The following is a 21,904-nucleotide window of genomic DNA, read 5'->3' on the forward strand; positions in this document are numbered from 1 at the left end:
AATGCTGATTTAGCATTGGTGAAGTTGTCACTGTGTGGTGGTGGGCTTTAATGGTTTGGTCTTTGTTGGCAGTCCTGAGGGAAGGACAGAGCCTGTGTCTCCACCAACCTATCTAGCAGGATCTCCAGTCTCAGTCAGTGAAGTAGGATGCCAAGCTTCCTCTCTGTCTCACTTATGCTTTGTCACAAAAGATTTCCCATGGCAGTTCCTGGCTTGCAGTATTTGTATTGGTATGCAGCTGGAGTTTAAACAGAGGCCCCTGCAGTCTCCGCTTCAGAAATCCCCAGTAACAGTAGTACTTCTACCTCAGAGAGTGCACAATTCAATGGGAAGATAATTCTGGAAGTCAGTTACATAATTAATAAGGCAAGCAGTGTAAGATTGTGGTCTTCTCTACATCGGGGAGATCAAACGTAAATTAAGGGAACTAAGGGCAAGAGTTATCGATGGGGCAAGGGCAACTATAATGCGATTAGGCAAGAATTAGGATGCCTAGAATGGGGTAGCAAAATGCAGGGAATAGTGACAATGGAAATGTGGAGCTGGTTTAAGGAACAGATATTGCATGTCCTTGATAAGTATGTCCCTGTCAGGCAGGGAGGAAGTGATAAGGTAAGGGAACTGTGGTTTACTACAGAACTTGCATCTCTTGTTAAGCAGAAGAAGGAGGCTTATGTGATGATGAGACAGATGGTTCAGATGAGGTGATGCAGAGTTACAGATTAGCTAGGAAGGATTTAAAGAGAGAGTTAAGAAGAGCAAAGAGAGGGCACGAGCAGTCTTGAGCAGGTAAAATAAAGGAGAACCCTAAAGCTTTCTATAGGTATATGAGGAATAAAAGGATGACAAGGGTAGGAAAAGGGCTATTCAAAGATAGAAGTGGGAAGTTAAGTGTGGACCCTGTGGAGATCAGAGAGGTGCTAAACGAACATTTCTCATCCGTTTTCACTCAGGAAAAGGAAAATACTGTAGAGGAGAAGAATGAGATACGAGATATTAGACTAGAAAGAATCGAGGTTAGTTACGAATAGGTGTTATCAATTCTAGAAGGAGTGAAAGTAGACAAGTCCATTGGGCTGGATGGGCTTTATCCAAGGATTCTCTGGGAAGCTAGGGAAGAGATAGCGGAGCCTTTGGTTTTGATATTTGAGCTGTCATTGTCTACAAGTTTAGTACCAGAGGACTGGAGGACTGCAAATGTGTGCCCTTGTTCAAGAAGGACAGGAGAGATGACCCAGCCAATTATAGACCAGTGAGCCTTACTTTTGTTGTAGGAACGGTTTTGGAAAGGATTACAAGAGATAGGATTTATAATCATCCAGCAAGCAACAATTTGATTTCAGATGGTCAACATGGTTTTGTCAAAGGCAGGTTGTTTCTCAAAAACCTCATTGAGTTTTTTAGAAGGTGACAAAGCAGGTGGATGAGAGTAGGGCCATTGACATGGTGTACATGGACTTCAGTAAAGCCTTTGATAAGGTTGCACATATTAGGCTGTTGGAGAAAATGCAGAGGCATAGGATTGAGGGTGATTTAGTAGTTTGGATTAGAAACTGGCTTTCTGAAAGAAGGCAGCGAGTGGCAGTTGATGGAAAATATTCAGCCTGGAGTCCGGTTACTAGTGGTGTGCCACAAGGATCTGTTTTGAGACCACTGCTGTTTGTCATTTTCATAAATGACTTAGATTCAAGCATAGGTAGATGGATTAGTAAGTTTGCAGACGACACTAAAGTCGGTGGAGTAGTGGACAGTGAAGAAGCATGTTACAGGTTGCAAGGGGACTTGGATAAACTACAGAATTGGGCTGAGAGGTGGCAAATGGAGTTCAATGTGAGGTAATTCACTTTGGGAAAAATAACAGGAAGGCAGAGTACTGGGTCAATGGAAAGATTGTTGGTAGTGTGGATGTGCAGAGGGATCTTGGAGTCCATGTACATAGATCACTGAAAGTTGCCACCCAGGTGGATAGTGCTGTTAGGAAGGCATACGGCATGTTAGATTTCATTGGAAGAGGGATTGAGTTCCAGAGCCGCAATATCATGCTGCAACTATACAAAACACACTTGGAATATTGTGTACAGTTCTGGTCGCCCCGCTGCAGAAAGGATGTGGAAGCATTGGAAAAGGTGCAGAGGAGATTTACCAGGATGTTGCCTGGTCTGGAGGAAGCATCTTATGAGGAAAGACTAGGGTCTGTTCCCATTGGAAAGAAGGCAAAGAAGGGATTTGATAGAGACATACAAGATGATCAGAGGATTAGACAGGGTAGACAGTGAAAGTCTTTTTCTGAGGATGATGATGTCAGCTTGTACAAGGGGCATAACTACAAATTGAGGGGTAATAGATTTAAGATAGATGTCAGAGGCAGGTTCTTTACTCTGAGAGTGGTAAGGGCGTAGAATGCCCTGCCTGCCAATGTAGTTAATTCAGCCACATTAGGGAAATTTAAACAATCCTTGAATAAGCACATGGATGATGATGGGATAGTGTAAGGCAATGAGCTTTGAATAGTTCACAGGTCGGCGCAACATCGAGGGCCGAAGGGCCTGTTATGTGCTGTATTGTTCAATGTTCAATGATCAATGTTCAATGTTTCGCTGAACATCTCAGCCAGGCCCACAGGGGGCGACCTGACCTCCCAGTTACCAACCATTTAATTCCCTTTCCCACAGGGTGGCATGGTGGCTCAGTGATTAATACTGCTGCCTCACAGCACAAGAGACCTGGGTTTGATTCCTGCCTCGGGCAACTGTCTATGTGGAGTTTGCACATGCTCCCTGTGTCTGTGTGGGTTTCCTCCCACAGTTCAAAGATGTGCAGGTCAGGTGAATTAGCCATGCTAAATTGCCCATAGTGTTAGGTGCATTAGTCAGGGGTAAATATAGGGTAGGGGAATCAGTCTGGGTGGGCTTCTCTTTGGAAGGTCGCTGTGGACTTGTTGGGCCAAAGGGCCTGTTTCCATACTGTAGGGAATCTAATTTAAACAAGCTATCAGAGTTCACAGTGAGAAGCCCTCCATGAATGGGAAGATTCAGCCCTAAATTAGCAGTCCTTCATCAACATCCTTTTTTTTTTAGACAATTATACTTCTATCTCCTCTTCATTGGTATATACCATTTAACAAACATAGTTTCTTTATCCCTGGCCTTTGGCATCACACTCATAAGCATTGAGTAAAATCCTCATAATCACATGAATGCACTGCTGAGAGAGATGAGTACATCTCCAAAGCTATCCCAACCTAAACAATTTATATGACCGTAACTCACTGTTCTTTTGCCCAATTCAGATTTATAGCAAGTTTCTCAAAGAACACAAAGTGTATCTTCACCCACTGCTCACAAAGGCAAAATTAACAGAAGTTCTTGCTGAGCCACCTCCATTTCTCATCAATTCAAGTTCATGTAATTAGAATGCAAACACCTTTTCAAGTGTTAGAGCTCTGTCATTCTTTTCATTTCTGTCCTCTCATTTCTTATCTCTTTTCCTAATGGCTTTCCTTCCTTACACCATTTTTCTCTTTCAAAGTCAATCTTTATTAGTTCTCATTTTTTACTGATTCTGGTCAGTTTTACTCGATCACTCAGTGAGCCAGTCCTTTCTTCATCGGTCCCTGGGTTTCCTCATGAATTCTTCAAAGATTCAGTCTGTCTTAGCTCCTGAGTTTATGTCAAACCCCCACATGCTCTACAACAGTCTGAAAATGATATTTTCTCAATATTTTCAAGTCTCTGAGAGTCAGATACTCTCTTTTAATAAAAGTTGGAGACTCAATTGTACTCATTTCAATTTCCTTCTGCAATATAACAAAGGCAAATATGAGATCTTGTTTGCTTAAGTCCTTGAAAATGAGGCAAGCAATAACCTGTCAGTCATTCCCCTTGAATCATATTAGATTAGATTATATTAGATTAAATTACATTACGGAAACAGGCCCTTCGGCCCAACAAGTCCACACGACCCGCCGAAGCGTAACCCACCCAAACCCCTACATTTACCCTTTACCTAACACTACGGACAATTTAGCATGGCCAATTCACCTGACCTGCACATCTTTGGACTGTGGGAGGAAACCGGAGCACCCGGAGGAAACTCACGCAGACACGGGGAGAACGTGCAAACTCCACACAGTCAATCACCTGAGGCGGGAATTGAACCTGGGTCTCTGGCGCTGTGAGGCACTGTGCCACCGTGCTGCCCACCTATTCTTCAGCCAACCTCCCAGACTCCTCTATCTTCGTCTCTAATATGGCTATTCTATGTTGGATCAGACTAATTGGAGGTGGTGGTAAAGTACAATCAGGAGGGTCTAGTCCTTAAGGTTGATAGCAGAGTCTATGATGTCTCATGGCATCAGGTAAAAGATAAATAAATGTCCTGATGATTACCCTATCACCCTCCTTCAACTGGTGAGTCAGTATGCTGGCATGTTCAACATCATTTGGAAGAAGCACAGAGGGTGGCAATGTTATAAAATATTCTCTGGGTCAGAATATTTTCAACAAAGAGTGACTTATAGAACAAACACAAACTGAATTCCACTATAATTTCATGATTTGACATTTCACTCAATCTAAAATTATCATCAAGCCAAGGGACAGCAATTGTTCCCTGTGTGGAACATGCTCTAGAAGCAACACCAGACATACCTAAGGACAAAAAAATCAACCTGTTAAAGCTACCACATATGACTACATGATGCTGAACAGCATGAAACCGACAGTGGTACATGATTTTACAACCAGGAGACTGGGTTTGAATGCTGCAGTCTTGCCACATCTACTTGTGAATGATGGTGGACACATAAAAAACAAATATGAGAGCAAACATTAAAATGCCACTCTTAATGATGGTGAATCCAGCACATACTACAATAAAAAGTTGAAGTTTGCATCCATATTCGGCCAGGAGTGCCCAGTGAATGACTCACCTTGTCCTCCTCTTGAGGTCCCCAGTATCACAAATGCCTGTATCATTCGAGTTAATTCAAGCCAATTAATGTTAAGGAATGACTTAATGTGCTAGTTATAAAAAGCCTAAAAATATTGCCTGTAGCACTGAAGACTTATGCAACAGAACTAGCTGCACCCCTAGGCAAATCTGAATTGGGCAAAAGAACAGTGAGGTAAAAACAATGACTGCAGATGCTGGAAACCAGATTCTGGATTAGTGGTGCTGAAGAGCACAGCAGTTCAGGCAGCATCCAAGGAGCTTCAGTGAGTTATGCTATAACACTGGCATCATCCCAGCAAAGTATACCATGTAGATACATCTGGTCCTCATGAAGTAGGATAAACCCATCCACCCAATTACTGCTTCATCAGTTTGCTCTCAATCATCCAGCAGGTACAGATGAAAAATGATAGAAATGTTACTGTGCATCATTCAAATCAGCCATAAAATGTTCATCAATGTCCAGTTTGAATTCTCAAACATAGACAAAAAAGCTGAATTCCACATGTAGGCTGAGCATTACTTCCCTTTGCATAAATATTTCTGTCCATACTGGGGCAACATAGCATTTAGGGGACAGACGATGCACAGTGCAGACTTTGCATGTTTCCTGTTATTGAGTGACCTAAACAGTGAACCTTAGATGCATAAATTCTAGTCATGCTAGAAAAGTCTCCAAAGCTTTTTTGAAAAAATGTATTTGTGGAGCTGGGAAAAACAAGCATCCAAACCCATGTTACTGGGTATCTACACATTCTACAAGGATCTGGGCAGTACATGAAGACAGTTCATGTATCAGCTACCTCCAGATTCCTTTCGGATTTTGTAATTGTGCCAGTCTCTACCACTTCTTTCGGCAGCTCATTCCATACCCCTACCATCCTCTACATGAAAAGGTTGCCCCTTACGTCTCTTTTATATCTTTCCCCTCTCACCCGAAACCTATGCCCTCTAGTTCTAGACTCCCCAACCACAGGGAAAAGTTCTTGTTTATTTACCCTATCCATGTCCCTCATGATTTTATAAACCTCTATAAGGACACCCCTCCACCTCATTCAAAATAAGTTCCTATCATATGCTCTTTCTCAATTTCCACCTCATTTTCGTTCTTTCATGCAGCATGAAGTACAAATAACCGATAATGCAACCATTGGCTTCTTACTTTACACACACATTTTCATCCTTCACATCTTTGTTACCCTTCCACCTTTATTTAAATCCATTAAGTCTGTTCTGCCCCTCTGTACAATAATCCAATCAATTCCATTTCCTTGTTCTATCCATGTAACCCTGAAAGTTTATTTCTTTAAAGAGCCAAGCCAATTATTTTTTTTAAATCAGTGAGCATCCCCACTTCCACTGGTCTTGTAGTTAGCAGTTCATTTCATTAGCACCTGCTACATTAAAAAAAGTTCTTCTTCACCAGCTCCCTCTGAATATCCTCTGTCCAAAACCATAAATCTCTTTCCCTATTCCTTGCCCTCCCAACACCCAGGAACAGTTTTTTTTTTGCCTACCTTTTCTAAACCTATCCTAACTTTGAAAACTCTCAATCACCTTTACCCCAAAGAGCATAATCCTAGCATTCATCATCTCCACTATCTCTGTGTCCACAGATATTTGGTTACTTTTTGCCTTCTTGGTAAACATTGATTTAAAGTATTAATCAAATATTCAAGCTTTGCACTTACACTATACAAGAATGGTCTTGTTACGATGATCAGAAAGGAAGAATCAATAGCTTTACCTTCAAAAACAACCTGATAGACATTTAAACCTCAGTGAAGATGTTAAAATTTTACGGCTGCTTGTTCAACTGGCTACACAACAATCATTTTCTTTTCAGCAAATTTCTGCTTTCATTCAATGTATATTCTTTCGTTAATGTTTTTTCTTGAGACACCTAAACTGCTAACATGGTCACTTATTATTTAGCATGGGGTGCTTAAATTCATGTCTAACACAGCTTTCTGCATACGGAGTTTTCTTTAGGCAGCTCAGGACTTAGTTTTCCATTCACACCTGTTACAGAAACAGCATTGAACAACACTTCTGCTGCAAAGGACCTCTGTCTGACTAAAACCTTATTGTTTCTGAATGTTTCTGTCTTACTGTGAGAGACTGAACTTCTCTCACTTGGCAATGACCATTACATTTTCCTCCTATGCTTTGTTCACTACTTGCTGAAATGTTTAGCTGAAGCTTTTAACCACCGTAATGAAATGCATGCAAACAAACAAGGCTCCAGAAACCACACTACCAGTATTGCGGATAATATCTGAACAAATTATTGCAAATGCTGGAAATGAGTACTGAAAACAACAAATGTTCAAGGTCACAGCGAGTCAGACAACATTCATGGAGAGAGCAAGCTAATGTTTTGAGTCTAAATGACTCTTCAGCAGAAGTGAAATGAGGAGAGGACAACATTCCCCATTTTCTTATAAAGTCTTTTTGTCACCGTGTGGAGTCTGAGGTCCACGTATGGAAGAAGCTTTCAAAAACAGGAACTATTCATCAACACACCAGTCCACATACACAGAAATTCAACACAGCCATAGAGTCATAGAGGTTTACAACATGGAAATAGACCCTTCAGACCAACCCGTCCATGCCGACCAGGTATCCCAAACTAATCTACTCCCACCTGCCAGCACCCGACTCATATCCCTACAAACCCTTCCTATTCATATACCCATCCAGATGCTTTTAAATGTTGTAATTGCAACAGTCTCTGCCACTTCCTCTAGCAGCTCATTCCACACACATACTACCCTCTGCGTCAAAACGTTGCCCCATAGGTCTATTTTATATCTTTCCCCCTCACCTTAAACCTATGCCCTATAGTTCTGGACTCACCCACTCCAGGGAAAAGACCTTGTCTATTTATCCTATCCATGCCCCTCATGATTTTATAAAACTCTATAAGGTCACCCCTCAGCCTACGACGCTCCAGGGAAACAGGCATAGCCTATTCAACATCTCCCTATAGCTCAAATCCTCCAACCCTGGCAACGTCCTTATAAATCTTTTCTGAACCCTTTCACGTTTCACAACATCCTTCCGAAAGGAAGGAGACCAGAATTACATCTAATGTTCCAAAAGTGGCCTAACCAATGTCCTGTACAGCCACAACATGACCTCCAAATTCCTGTACTCAACACTCTGACCAATAAAGGAAAGCATACCAAATGCCTTCTTCACTATCCTATCTACCTGTGACTCCACTTTCAAGGAGCTATGAACCTGCGCTCCAAGGTCCCTTTGTTCAGCAACACTCCCTAGGACCTTACCATTAAGTGTAAAGTCCTGCTAAGATTTGCTTTCCCAAAATGCAACACTTCGCATTTATCTGAATTAAACTCCATCTGCCACTCCTCAGCACAGTGGCTCATCTGATCAAGATCCCAGTGTAATCTGAGGTAACCTTCCTCGTGCTCCACTACACTTCCAACTTTGGCGTCATCTGCGAATATACTAAATGTATCTCTTATGCTCACATCCAAATCATTTATACAAATGACAAAAAGTGGAGGACCCAGCACTGATCCTTGTGGCACTCCATTGGTCACAGGCCTCCAGTCTGAAAAATAACCCTCCACCACCACCCTCTGTCTTCTACCTTTGAGCCAGTTCTGTATCCAATTGGCTAGTTCCCCCTGTATTCCATGAGATCTAACCTTACTAACCAGTCTCCCATGGGGAAATCTTGTCGAACGCCTTACTGAAGTCCATATAGATCACATCTACTACTCTGCCCTCACCAATCCTCTTTGTTACTTCTTCAAAAAGTTCAATCAAGTTTGTGAGACATGATTTCCCACACACGAAGCCATGTTGACTATCCCTAATCAGTCCTTCCCTTTCCAAATACAAGTACATCTTGTCCCTCAGGATTCCCTCCAACAGCTTGCCCACTGGTCTATAGTTCCCTGGCTTGTCTTTACCACCCTTCTTAAACAGTGGCACCATGTTTGCCAACCTCTAGTTTCCGGCACCTCACCTGTGACTATCGATGATACAAATATCTCAGCAAGAGGCCAAGCAATCACTTCCCTAGCTTCACACGGAGTTCTAGGGTACACTTGATCAAGTCCTGGGGATTTATCCACTTTTATGTATTTCAAGACATCCAGCACTTCCTCCTCTGTAATATGGACATTTTTCAAGATGTCATCATCAGTTTCCCTACATTCTATATCTTCCATGTCCTTTTCTACAGTAAACCCTGATGCAAAATACTCATTTAGTATTTCCCCCATCTCCTGCAGCTCCACACAAAGGCCACCTTGCTAATCTTTGAGGGGCCCTATTCTCTCCCTAGTTAGCTTTTTATCCTTAATGTATTTGTAAAATCCCTTTGGATTATCCTTAACTCTATTTGCCAAAGCTATCTCATGTCCCCTTTTTGCCCTTAAGTTTACTCCTACTTTCTTTATACTCTTCTAAGGATTCACTCAATCTATCCTGTCTATACCTGACATATGCTTCCTTCTTTTTCTGTCCCAAACCCTCAATTTCTCTCGTCATCCAGCATTCCTTATACCTACCAGCCTTTCCTTTCACCCTAACAGGAATATACTGTCTTTGCACTCTTGTTACCTCGTTTCTGAAGGCTTCCCATTTTCCAGCCATCCCTTTACCTGTGAACATTTGTCCCCAATCAGCTTTTGAAAGTTCTTGCCTAATACCATCAAAATTGGCCTTTCTCCAATTTAGAACTTCAACCGTTAGATCTGGTCTATCTTTTTCCTTCACTATCTTAAAGCTAATAGAATTATGGTCACTGGCCCCAAAGTGCTCCCCCACTGACAACCTCACCTGCCCTGCCTTATTTCCCAAGAGGAGGTCAAGTTTTGCACCTTCTGTAGTAGATACATCTATGTACTGAATCAGAAAAGTTTCTCATACATGCTTAACAAATTCCTCTCCATCTAAACCTATGACACTATGGCAGTCCCAGTCTATGTTTGGAAAATTAAAAGCCGCTACCATAACCACCCTATTATTCTTACAGATAACTGAGATCTCCTTACAAATTTGTTTCTCAATTTCCCTCTGACTATTAGGATGTCTATAATACAATCCCAGTAAGGTGATCACTGTGCAGCTTAGACAAAATGTTGCCCATCACTGTGTACAGGACTTAGAAATGAAACTAAAACTACAATAATGAAACATTTCCAGGCCATTGTAACATCACTAATTATTTGTGCATTCGTTAAAGTTACATTTTGTTTCAAAAATCAATAATCCTCTGTAAACCAAGATAGGGAAAAAAAAACATTTGCCTCATTGTAAAGACGGTCTGCTGCTGAATCTGGAAGCAAAATAGTTGTCCTTGAAACCTCGAAATTGTTGTGTTATGTCTCATAGTTAACATGTTTGTATACTTTTAAGAGAGAGATTCGGGTTATGACCTGAGAGTGTAATGGGCACTGACTTCATCTTAAATTGAGTTTCTTGAAGCATGATACACCAATGTATGATTACAAGTCTTTATTACGAATAGTTTAATGAGGAACAGATACGTGGACAGAATTTGGAAAAATGTATAAGCAACAGGGTTGCTTTAGTGGTGTTTTTAACTTCTCTTATGTTGACTGGAACTCCCTTAGTGCCATGGGATTTAATAGGTGGAGAATTTGTTAGGAGTGTTTCTTTAAGTAATATGTAAAAAGTCAACTAGGGAAGGAGTTATAATAGTTGGGGAATGAGCCCAGCCAGGCAGTCAAAGTTTCAATGGGGGAGTATTTAGGGAACAGTGACCACGATTCTGTATGTTTTAAATTGATTATGGATAAGGATTAGGGTAGTCCTCCACTGTAAGTATTAAATAGGGGAAAGACTCATACCAAAATATCAGGTAGGAACTGGGGGATATAGATTGGGGGGTGCTGTTTAGGGTAAATCCACATCTATCATGTGGGAATCTTTTAAAAGTCAGTTGATTAGAGTTCAGGACCCAACATGTTTGTGTGAGAATGAAGGAGAAGGATGGCAAGATTCAGGAACCTTGGATGACAAAAGAAACTGTGAGCATAGTCAAAAACAAAAAGAAGGCATATGTAACACTTAGGAAACTGAAACAGACAGAGCCCTTGAAGAGTATACAGATAGCAGGAAAGAACTTAAATAAGGAATTAGGAGGGTTAAAAGGCACCACGAAGTGTCCTTGGCAAATGCAGTTAAGAAAAATCCCAAGGCATTTTATATGTACATAAGGAACAAGAGGGAAAGGGTAGGTCCACTTAAGTACAAAGGAGGGAATTTATGGATGGAGCTTGATGAAGTGGATGAGATCTTTAATAAATACTTTGGCATTACTTCACAGAGGAGGATGTCATGGATGGTGAGTCTATTGAGGGGCGTATTGATGTTCTGGGGCATGTTGGTGTAAAAAAGGAGGAGATCTTGGATGTTTTGGAAAGTATTAAGGGAGACAAGTCCCCCTGAGCTGACGGAATCTACCTCAGAATGCTGAGGGAGCTGCAGGAAGAAATTGCTGGAGGGCAATATGAAATCTTTGTATCCTCTTTAGTTAGAGGAGAGGTCACAGAGGACTAGAGAATAGCCAATGTTGTTCCTTTGTTTAAGAAGAGAAACATGGATAATTCAGGAAATTGCAGGCTGTTAAGCCTTACATTAGAAGTAAGGAAGTGATTGGTGGAGATTCTTAGGGACAGGATTTGCTCATGATTAAAAAAAATGGAATTATTTGGGATAGGCACCTTGGCTTAGTGCGATAGAGGTTGTGTCGCACAAACTTGATTGAGTTTTTTGAGGAAGTAACAAAGATGATGGAACAGGGCACGGCAATAGATGTTTTCTATATGGGCTTCAGCAAGCTGTTTGACAAGGTGCAGCATAGCAGGCTGATACAAATGTGAATGCACATGGGGTGCACTATGAGCTGGTAAGATGGATACAGAGTTAGCATACTTCTGCAAGACAGAGAATTGCAGTGGAAGAGTGTTTTTCTGACTGGAGATCTGTGACCAGTGGTGTTCCACAAGGATCAGTGCTGGGAGCCCTGTTGTTTGTAATATATATCAATAATTTGGAGGTGAATGAAGATGGTCCAATTAGTAAATTTGTGGATCACATAAAGATTGGGGGAGCTGTGAATAGTGAGATGAATTGCCAAAGGATACATTAGGATATAGATAGCCAGGTGTCTTAAACAGCAGATAGAATTTAATCTGGAACAATGTGAGGCTCTGCATTTTGGAAGGTCTAATGCAGGAGTGTAGAAACAGTAAATGTCAGAACGCTTGATAGCACTATCTTGCAGAGGGATCTAGGCATGCAGGTCCACAGTGCCCTGAAAATGGCAACACAAGTAGTATAAGGTTGTCAAAAAGGCAGAGAGCGTGTTTGCTTTCTTTAGTCAGGGCATTGAGTATAGAAATTGGCAAGTCATGTTGCAGCTGTATAGAACTTTTGTTAAACCACATTTGGAATATTGTATGGATTAAATGAGATTCCCTACAGTGTAGAAACAGATCCTTCGGCCCAACCAGTGCACACCGACCCTCCGAAGAGTAACCCACCCAGACTCATTTCTCTCTGACTAATGGTACAGGCAATTCAGCATGGCCAATTCACCTGACCCGCACATCTTTGGACTGTGGGAGGAAACCAGATCACACAGAGGAAACCCGCGCAGACACGAGGAGAATGTGCAAATTCCACACAGACAGTTGCCCAAGGATGGATTCGAACCTGGGACCCTGTTGCTGTGAGGCAGCAGTGCTAACCACTGAGCCACCGTGCCGCCCTATTCTGGGCACCACATTACTAGAATGATGTGGAGGTTTTGTAGAGAGTACAGAAATGGTTTTCCAGCATGTTGCCTGGTCTAGAGGGTATAAGCTACAAGGAGAGAACAAATAAACTTGATTTCTTTTCATTTGAACATCAGAGGATGAAAGATGACCTAATAGAAGTTTACAAAATTATGAGAGGCATGGATAGCCTGGATGGTCAGAGACTGTTTTCCAAGGTAAAAATAAGAATTACTGGGGGGAATAGGTTTAAAGTAAAAGAGGGAAAGTTAAAAAGGAATGTGAGAGACAAGTTTTCTTCCACAGAGGGTGGTAAGTACTTGGCATGCACTGCCAGAGGAGTTGATAGAAGCAGATACACAGCAACATTTAAGAGGCATCTTGACAGATACAAGACTAGGCAGGGAATGGAGACCCACGGATCAAGGGTTTCTAGTTTAGAAAACCATCACATGTCAGCACAGGCTCAGTGGGCTGACCAGCCTGCTCCTGTGTTGTACCGGTCGTTTTTCTTTGTTTTTTTTGAGGTTCAGAAATGCCTGCGAATATCGGAGTGATGTAATAAATATCTATTGGCTATTTTAATACCATATTGCCTGTGTCCTAACTTATAATAAACTTGCATCTCTGTGTTACGTAAAGATACCCTGGTGGAGGCAAAATACATATTGGAAATCACCTGACTGTTTCAGTGCCTTCTTCACTACATGTGCAGGTCCAGATTCTCTCAGGATGAATACGGGATAGCGACTCCCTTTAAATTTATCAATGGCATGCAAGTTTTGTTGTAGATTAACACAGACAATTTGAAAATTGAATGAATTGGAATCAGAGTAGCATTCTGCAGTGCCATGTTTCCAGCAACATAATAGGACTCATTAACTCTCCTCATGTGCTGCCTTGGAGCTATCTATCACAAAGGGATGAATTCCCTCGCCTGTTGAAGATGACATTGATGATCTTTTGCAGGCTTGAATGGCTTTCTGCTGGGGCTGAGCACATATTCATGTCAGTACTAAGGCTGTCAATACACTGATCACGACCAAACTAATCTTTGTCTGATGGATGTGTTTCAAACATTGAGTTCAAAGTAAAGGGAAGTGAAAAATTTTGATGAATATAAGCAGAACCTTCCAACTGTTTTTTTGGTCCACACTGCTTCACTGTTATGCTTTTGTGGTCCAGAGTGAAATTTCATTCAGACCTGGAAGCCTGAGTTTGCTTTTCTTATTTCCCATGATGAGTTCCTGCAACTGGTCAGGCCATTCTTCAATTTGAAAAGGGGAAATGCTGCCTTCCATAGCAAGAGATAAAATCAGATGATGAATCACCTTACACTGCAATTGCTTACCTTCCAGAAAACCAGGAACAAGTTGGCAGTTTGCTTGCTTCTATAGTTAGAGAAAAGTAATTTTTAAGATGGAGTGGATTAATATTGCAAGCACAAACATTCAATTATCTCAAGAGATTGGAGTAACATTTATATGACTAATGACAACACAAGTTAATTCTGACGTGATAAAATGTTGAAAAATGCCTGCTCTTTTCCATTGCAGTTTATTAATAAAATAAATTAATTTGTTGGTTCAAATAAACAAATTAAAATGCAAAGAGGATGTGGAGTACAAGTAATATTAGGCTTTGAATCTTTGTACAATTCGAATAAAAGTGCCTTGGGAAACTTTAAACCTATGTGTACACTTAAGTAATAAAAACTGAAAGGTAGGAAATACTCTGCAAATCCGACAGCATCTTTGGATTGGGAAAACAGACTTCTTCACAACTGAAGGAAGTTAAAGATATGTTCAATTATTTCCTGTGGAAAAGGTAGAGGAGGAACAAAAGGAAGGTCTGGGATAGTATACAGGCCAGGAAAAATTAAGTGAAAAAGATTTAATGCAACAAGACGTAAAAGGGAGAGATACCGATTGTGGTGAAACGCAGGGAGGAGTCAAAAAAAAGAACAAAGAACAAAGAAAATTAACAGCCCAGGAACAGGCCTTTTGGCCCTCCAAGCCTGAACTGATCCAAATGTACTGTCTAAACCTGTCGGTCAATTCCTAAACATCTGTATTCCTCTGCTCCCCACTTACTCATGCATCTGTCCAGACACATCTTAAATGTGTCTACCGTGCCTGCCTCAACGACCTCTGCTGGCAACGTGTTCCAAACACCCACCACTCTCTGTGTGAAGTACTTACTGCGTGTATCCCCCTTAAAAACTTTCCACCTCTCACTTTGAAACCATGACCTTTCTTTATGGAATCCTTCACCCTGGGAAAAAGCTTGTCTCTATCCACCCTGTCTATACCCTTCATGATTTTGTAAACCTCAGTCAGGTCCCCCCTCACTCTCCTTTTTTCTAGTGAAAATAAACCTAACCTACTCAACCTCTCTTCAGAGCTAGCACATTCCATAACAGGCAACATCCTCCTAAACCTTCTCTGCACCCTCTCCAAAGCGTCCACATCCTTTTGGTAATGTGGCAACCATAACTGTACACAGTATTCTAAATACGGCCGAACCAATGTCTTGTACAATTTAACATGACCTGCCAGCTCTTATACTCAATACCGCGTCCAATGAAGGCAAGCATACTATATGCCTTCTTGACCACTCTATCTACCTGTGCAGGGTACAATGGACCTGCACTCCCAGATCTGTCTGCCCATCAACTTTTCCCAAAACTATTCCATTCATTGTATAATTTGCTCTAGAATTAGACTTGCGTAAATGCATCACCTCACACTTGTCTGGACTGAAAGCCATCTGCCACTTTTCCGCCCAACTTTCCAGTCTATCAATATCCTCCTGCATTCTCTGACAGTCCCTTATGCTTTCTGCTACTCCACCAATCTTCATGTCATCTGCAAACTTGCTGATTATACCAAAATTCCCCCTTCCAGATCATTTATGTATATTACAAACAACAGCGGCCCCAACACTGACCCCTGTGGAACACCACTGGTCACCTTTCTCCATTTTGAGAAACTCCTTTCAACTACTACTCTCTGTCTCCTGTTGCTCACCTTTATCCACCTTTCTAGAACACCCTGCACAGCATGTAACTTCACTTCCTTCATTAGTCTACAATGGGGAACCTTATCAAATGCCATACTAAAGTCTATGTATATGACATCAACAGCCCTTCCTTCATCTATCAACTTGGTCACTTCCTCGAAGAACTCTATCAAGATGGTAAGGCATGATCTCCCCCGCACAAAACCATGTTGCCCATCACCGATAACCTCATTCTTTACCAAATATAAATAGATCCTATCTCTCAGTACCCTCTCCAGCAACTTCCCCACCACTGACGTCAGTCTCACTGGTCTGTCATTACCCAGAATATCCCTACTACCCTTCTTGTCCAGGGGGACATGAGCAACCTTCCAGTCCTCCGGCACCTCACCTGTATTTAAGGATGCCACAAAGCTATCTGTCAGGGCCCCAGCTATTTCCTCTCTCGCTTCCCTCAGTAACCTGGGATAGATCCCATCCGGTCCTGGGGATTTGTCCAACTTAATAACCTCTAGCATACCCAACACATCTTCCCTGCTTATGCCAACGTGATCCAGACTAATCAAACTTCTATCTCTAATCTCAAGATTCATCATGTTCCTCTCCTCAGTGAACACGATGCAAAGTAATCATTCAGAATCTCACCCATTCTCTCAGGTTCGGCACACAGCCTTTCTCATTATCCTTTAGCAGACCAATCCTTTCTCTAGTTACCCGCTTGCTTCTTATGTAAGAATAAAATGCTTTGGGATTTTCCTTAATTCTGCTCGCTAAAGCTATTTTATTACCCCTTTTAGCCTGCTTGAGTCCTCGTTTAAGACTTGTCCTAATCTTCCGATATTCTTCCAGGGTCCGTTCTGTCCTCAGCTGCCGGGACCTTATGTACACTTCCCTTTTCCTCTTGGCTAGTCGTACAATTTCTCCTGTCATCCACGGTTCATGAATCTTGCCCTTCCTATCCCTTGCCTTCAATGGGACATGCCTCTCCTGCACTGCCGTTAACCTATCTTTGAAAGCCTCCCACATCTCAAATGTGGACTTGCTTTCAAATAGCTGTGTCCAATACACATTTCCCAGCTCCTGCCTAATTTTGATATAATTGGCCTTGGCCCAGTTTATTACTCTTCCCTTAGGAACACTCTCTTCTTTATCTATGAGTATTGTAAAACTTACAGAATTGTGGTCACTTTTCCTAAGAAATCCCCCACCACAATTTCTACCACTCGTCCTGGCTCGTTCCCCAGTACGAGGTCCAATATGGCTCCTTCCCTCGTTGGACTATTGACATACTGCTCTAGAAAACTCTCCTGGATGCTTCTTACAAATTCTACTCCATCCAGACCTCTGACGCTAAGTGTATCCCAGTCAATGTTGGGAAAATTAAAATCTCCCATCACCACTCCCCTATTGCCTCTACATCTTTCATAATCTGTTTACCTATTTGTTCTTCAACCTCACGCTCACTGTTGGGAGGCCTGTAATACAGCTCCAGCAATGTAACTGCACCCTTCTTATTTCTCAGCTCCACCCATAATGCCTCACTACCCAAGACCGCCACAGTGTCCTCCTTTAGCACAGCCGTGATATCGTCCCTGACCAGCAATGCAACTCCACCCCCTCTTTTACTTCCCTCCCTGTCCTGTCTGAAACATCCAGTTGCCAATCATCATGCCCTTCCTTCAACCAAGTCTCTGTGATGGCAATAATATCATACGCCCAGGCACCAATCCAAGCCCCAAGTTCATCTGCCTTACCCACTATACTCCTTGCATTAAAGTAGATGCATTTCAGGCCACCAGTTCTTTTGCGCTCACCTGCTCTCTGCCTATTCTTCCCCTTATTAATGCTATCTTCGTAATTCTTACAGTCTCCAGTCTCCACCTCGCTGCCTACTTGTTTTCTCTTCTGGTTCCCAGCCCCCTGCCACATTAGTTTAAAACCTCCCCAACAGCAGGAGCAAAAACTCCCCCAGGGACATTGGTTCCGGTCTGGTTCAGATGTAGATCATCCATTTTGTAATAGTTCCACTTTCCCCAGAACTGGTCCCAATGTCCAATAAATCTGAACCCCTCCCTCCTACACCATCCCTCAAGCCACGTGTTCATCCTGCCTATTTTTTCATTTCTACACTGGCTAGCACGTGGCACTGGTTGTAATCCCGAGATCACTACCTTTGAGGTCCTCCTTTTTAGCTTCTCTCCTAGCTCCCTGAATTCTGCTTTCAGGACCTCATCTCGTTTTTTACTTATATCGTTGGTGCCTATATGCACCAAGACAACTGGCTGTTCACCCTCCCCTTTCAGAATGCTCTGCAGCCAATCAGTGACATTCCTGACCCGAGCACCTGGGAGGCACACACCATCCAGGAGTCCCATTTTCAGTCACAGAACCAAATATCTACTTCCCTCACAACAGAATCCCCTATGACTATGGTCTTACGAGACTTTTTCCCACCCTTCTGAACAGCAGTGCCCGCCACAGTGCCATGATCTTGACAACTGCTGCCATCCCCTGGTGAGCCATCTCCCCCAACAATATCCAAAACGGCATACCTGTTTTGGAGGGAGATGACCATGGGGGACACCTGCACTGCCTTCCTACTCTTTTTCTGCCTTTTAGTCCCCCATTCGCTGTCTCCCTCAGCAATCCTAACCTGCAGTGTGACCAGTTCACTAAACGTGCTATCCATGACCTCCTCAGCATCGCGGATGCTCCACAGTGAGTCCATCTGCAGCTCCAGAGCCATCATGCAGTCAAACTCCAGCAGCAGCTGAACACACTTCTTGCAAGTGTAAAAGTCAGGAATGTCAGCCACTTCCCTGAGCTCCCACATCAGGCAAGAGGCACATGCCACGGGTCTGAGGTCCCCTGCCATTGGAGGCTTAGCTTTATATGAACTAACTAAAACCAAACAATGCACTTAAATAAATGAAAAAGAAAGATAAGAAATAAAAGCCTTACATTACAGGGTCTTTTTCTTCTGGTTAGAGGAGGGGGCAGGAGGGAGATACTACACATGTAGTATCTTGGGCTTAGCCACTGCCCAAATATAAATTAAGCCCTTACCTTCCCGGCAGCTTCACTCCTCGTTCTCTCCTCGCCACTCTGGCAAAATGGAAGCCCGACTCCCGAGGTAAGTCCCTTTTTATGTGGCAAAACTCACCCTTCCCGGCAGCCCTCGCTTCACTCCTCCTTCTTTCCTCGCCGCTATGGCAAAAAATGTGGTGCTGGAAAACCACAGCCAGTCAGGAAACATCCAAGGAGCAGGAGAGTCAACATTTTGAGCATAAGCTCTTCATCAGGAATGTGGGGGAGCTGAGAGATAAATGTGAGGGGAGTGAAGCTGGGGGGGGGGAAGGTAGCTGGGAATGCGATAGGTCGATGAAGGGTGATGGTGATAAGTCGGAGATGAGGGTGGAGCGATAAGTAGGAAAGGAGTTGGACAGGTAGGACAGATCAAGAGAGTGGTGCCGAGTTAGAGGGTTGGATTTGGGATAAGGAAGGGGCAGGAGAAATGAGGAAACTAGTGAAATCAACATTGATCCCAGGTGGTTGGAATGCGGCTTTTGTCCAGAGTGAATGCATTGGAAGAATAAGGAAAACTGTCTCCAAAAACAAAATGTATGACAAATAAGATTAAGACTGGTGCATGACAACAATAAAACAGGGTTAAAGTTCACAGAGTTCACAGTCTGAATTTGAACTGAATATTGAGTCCAGGAGCTATAAAAAGTGCTCAATCAAAAGCTGAATCGCTGTTCCTCAAGCTTCTGTGTGCTTCACAGAAACAATGCAACCGGCCAAGGATAGAAATGTGAACATGGGAACAAGCTGCTCAAGTAAAATGGCAAACAAACATACTCTTAGGACCAGACTTGTACACTGAGTGGAAGTGCTCTGATCATTCAATTTCCCCAGACTCCCCAGTGTACCAGAATGAGTTCTGGGTTGGCATGGGGAGAGATTGTGTCAAATATGAGCCTGTATTCACTGCAGTTAAATCAATAAGAGGGGATCTCATTGAAATATATAAAATGTTGAGACACTGGACAAAAAAAAAGAACTGCAGATGCTGGAAACCCAAAACAGAAACTGAAATTGCTGTAAAAACTTGGCAGGTCTGGCAGCATCTGTGGAGAGAAATCAGTGAACATTTCGGGTCCAGTGACTCTTATTCAGAGCCTCTGAGTTTATCCAGCAATTTCTGGTTTTGTATGTGTATATAAAATTTTTGACATGGCTAGACAGATTAAATGCATGGATAATGTTTCCTACTTAAAATGGCTAGAATAAGAGATCACGGTTTCAGGGTATACATGATAGGCCATTTCAGATTCAGATAAGGAGAAATTTCTTCGTTCAGAGGATGTGAACTTGTGGACCTCTCCACCACAAAAGATTGTAGAGGCAAAGTCATTGAATATATTTAAGAAAGAAATAGATTTGCAGAAGCTACAAGATTCCAAGGGCTATGGGAAGAGAGTAGGAGTAAGGAATTGAGATAGAACGTCAGATATGATCATGTTGAATGGCAGAGCAGGCATAACTAGCTACTCATACTCCTACTTTCTATGTTTCTCGAAGAGACCATACTGAGATCAGTCACTGTAGCAAGCTAAATTTAAAGAAGTGTGTATAAGTAGATGCTTCAACAGGAAGAAGTGGTTGGGTCTTGGACAGTAAAGAGAGAACAGGGAGGTAAAGGGAAGATGTTGCTCCTCTTTCAATTGAATGGGAAAGTGCTGTGGTGTCAGAGATGAGTGAAGGCTGGATGAGGGTGTTGCAGAGTAAACAGTCCTTTGCGATGTAGAAAACAGAGGAAAGGAAAAGATGAGTTTGGTGCTGGCATCACAGTAGAGGGGATCACTCTGCTGTAAGTACTTCCAGCTGTGGTTCACACAGCTGAAGGTTTGCTTGAGCAGCCCAATTGCTTGCTCTATGATATTTTTCACACTAGTATGACTTTTGTTATATGTTTTTTGCTCACATATGTAGGTGAATCATGAGCCATGTGGTTGGCAGATAATCCCCATTTCAAAATACCTACATTGCAGATGGCACAGTAATTGGCACAACATGAAGGCATCCTAACTGCTGCCAGAATGTCAGACACTGACCTGTGTGATTCACTCCCTATGGTCACACACCACCTGGACATTGAGGGAGTTGAATTGCTTCCAGTTGCACTTACCTTTCTTTCCAGCTATTGAACCCATGTGAAGCTGTGAGAGATTAAGAGAGGGTGTTGCTGGATTGTTCAGGTCAAAAGTGGCATCAAATCAGGGTTCCTAAAATGGTGCTTTCTTGCATAAGTAGTGAGCACATTTTCTCCAGACACCACTTTGGACTGGAATGGCACCTGTAGCACGTGTTCCACAAAAAAAAGGTCATCCTGAATATAAAGTATAATTGTTAGTTTAGTGAATCAATTCAGAGAGCCATTTAGGTATAGAAATAAACTGAACAGTATTGCATTTTATAGAACTCTATTTTTTATTTTTTTTTCAAATGTTATGAATAAGGTTTAATTTTGAAAAATAAATATAAGGGATACAAAATTAAATTTTGTAGTCTCTGCCTTGCAATTATTCAGATTGGGATAACAACAATAACCTTTCACCTGAATGAAGGTAGCCCGGAATAAAATCATACAAATTCAATCAGAAAATCTCTGCAGGCAAATACACTTCTCAAAGGTCTTAAGTATGATCCATCTCCCGAGATTTTTGCAAATGGCATTATTCTTCCTGCTATTATCTTCTAAGCATATTAGCACAGTTCTGAAAAGAGTTTTAGCAAAAGAAATTTATTAACACAATTATGTATCTGCTTAATTGAATTTTTAATTTGTAATGGTAAGGCAGTGTTATTGCGGTTTGAAAAATTGACCAAATTACCATAGGAGCTGCAATATTACATTTTAATGTCAACTGTTTGATAACTGATGTGTCATTAAAAGGTGAGCGCTGGAAATAGGCAGTTGCTCTTTACAAGGTGGGTATTATCCTTATTTAATAAAAATGAAGTCAAAAAGCCCGTGGGATAATCACATAATCAGCTGTCTATGATTATCTTATTGTTCATGTTCGTAATAAACTTCACATTGACATTATTAAATATCACTGATATATCACTGATGTAGT

General features: G+C 42.0%; 1 long non-coding RNA gene across 1 annotated transcript in view; it reads right to left on the reverse strand.

Annotated features, from left to right (window-relative positions):
- Positions 1-21,038, reverse strand: part of LOC148148965 (uncharacterized) — a 37,355-nt gene extending 16,317 nt beyond the window's left edge. Inside the window, exons 1-2 of the long non-coding RNA XR_015758295.1 lie at positions 20,953-21,038; positions 14,092-14,131 (exon numbers count right to left, since the gene is read on the reverse strand). This is a non-coding gene — a long non-coding RNA (uncharacterized LOC148148965). The remainder of the gene's footprint in view (positions 1-14,091; positions 14,132-20,952) is intronic.
- Positions 21,039-21,904: the final 866 nt, after the last annotated feature.

This window comes from Chiloscyllium plagiosum, unplaced genomic scaffold (genome assembly GCF_037043375.1).
Source record: "Chiloscyllium plagiosum isolate Xiang-an unplaced genomic scaffold, Cpla_swu_hap1 HiC_scaffold_10, whole genome shotgun sequence".
In the NCBI taxonomy this organism is placed as follows: domain Eukaryota; kingdom Metazoa; phylum Chordata; class Chondrichthyes; order Orectolobiformes; family Hemiscylliidae; genus Chiloscyllium; species Chiloscyllium plagiosum.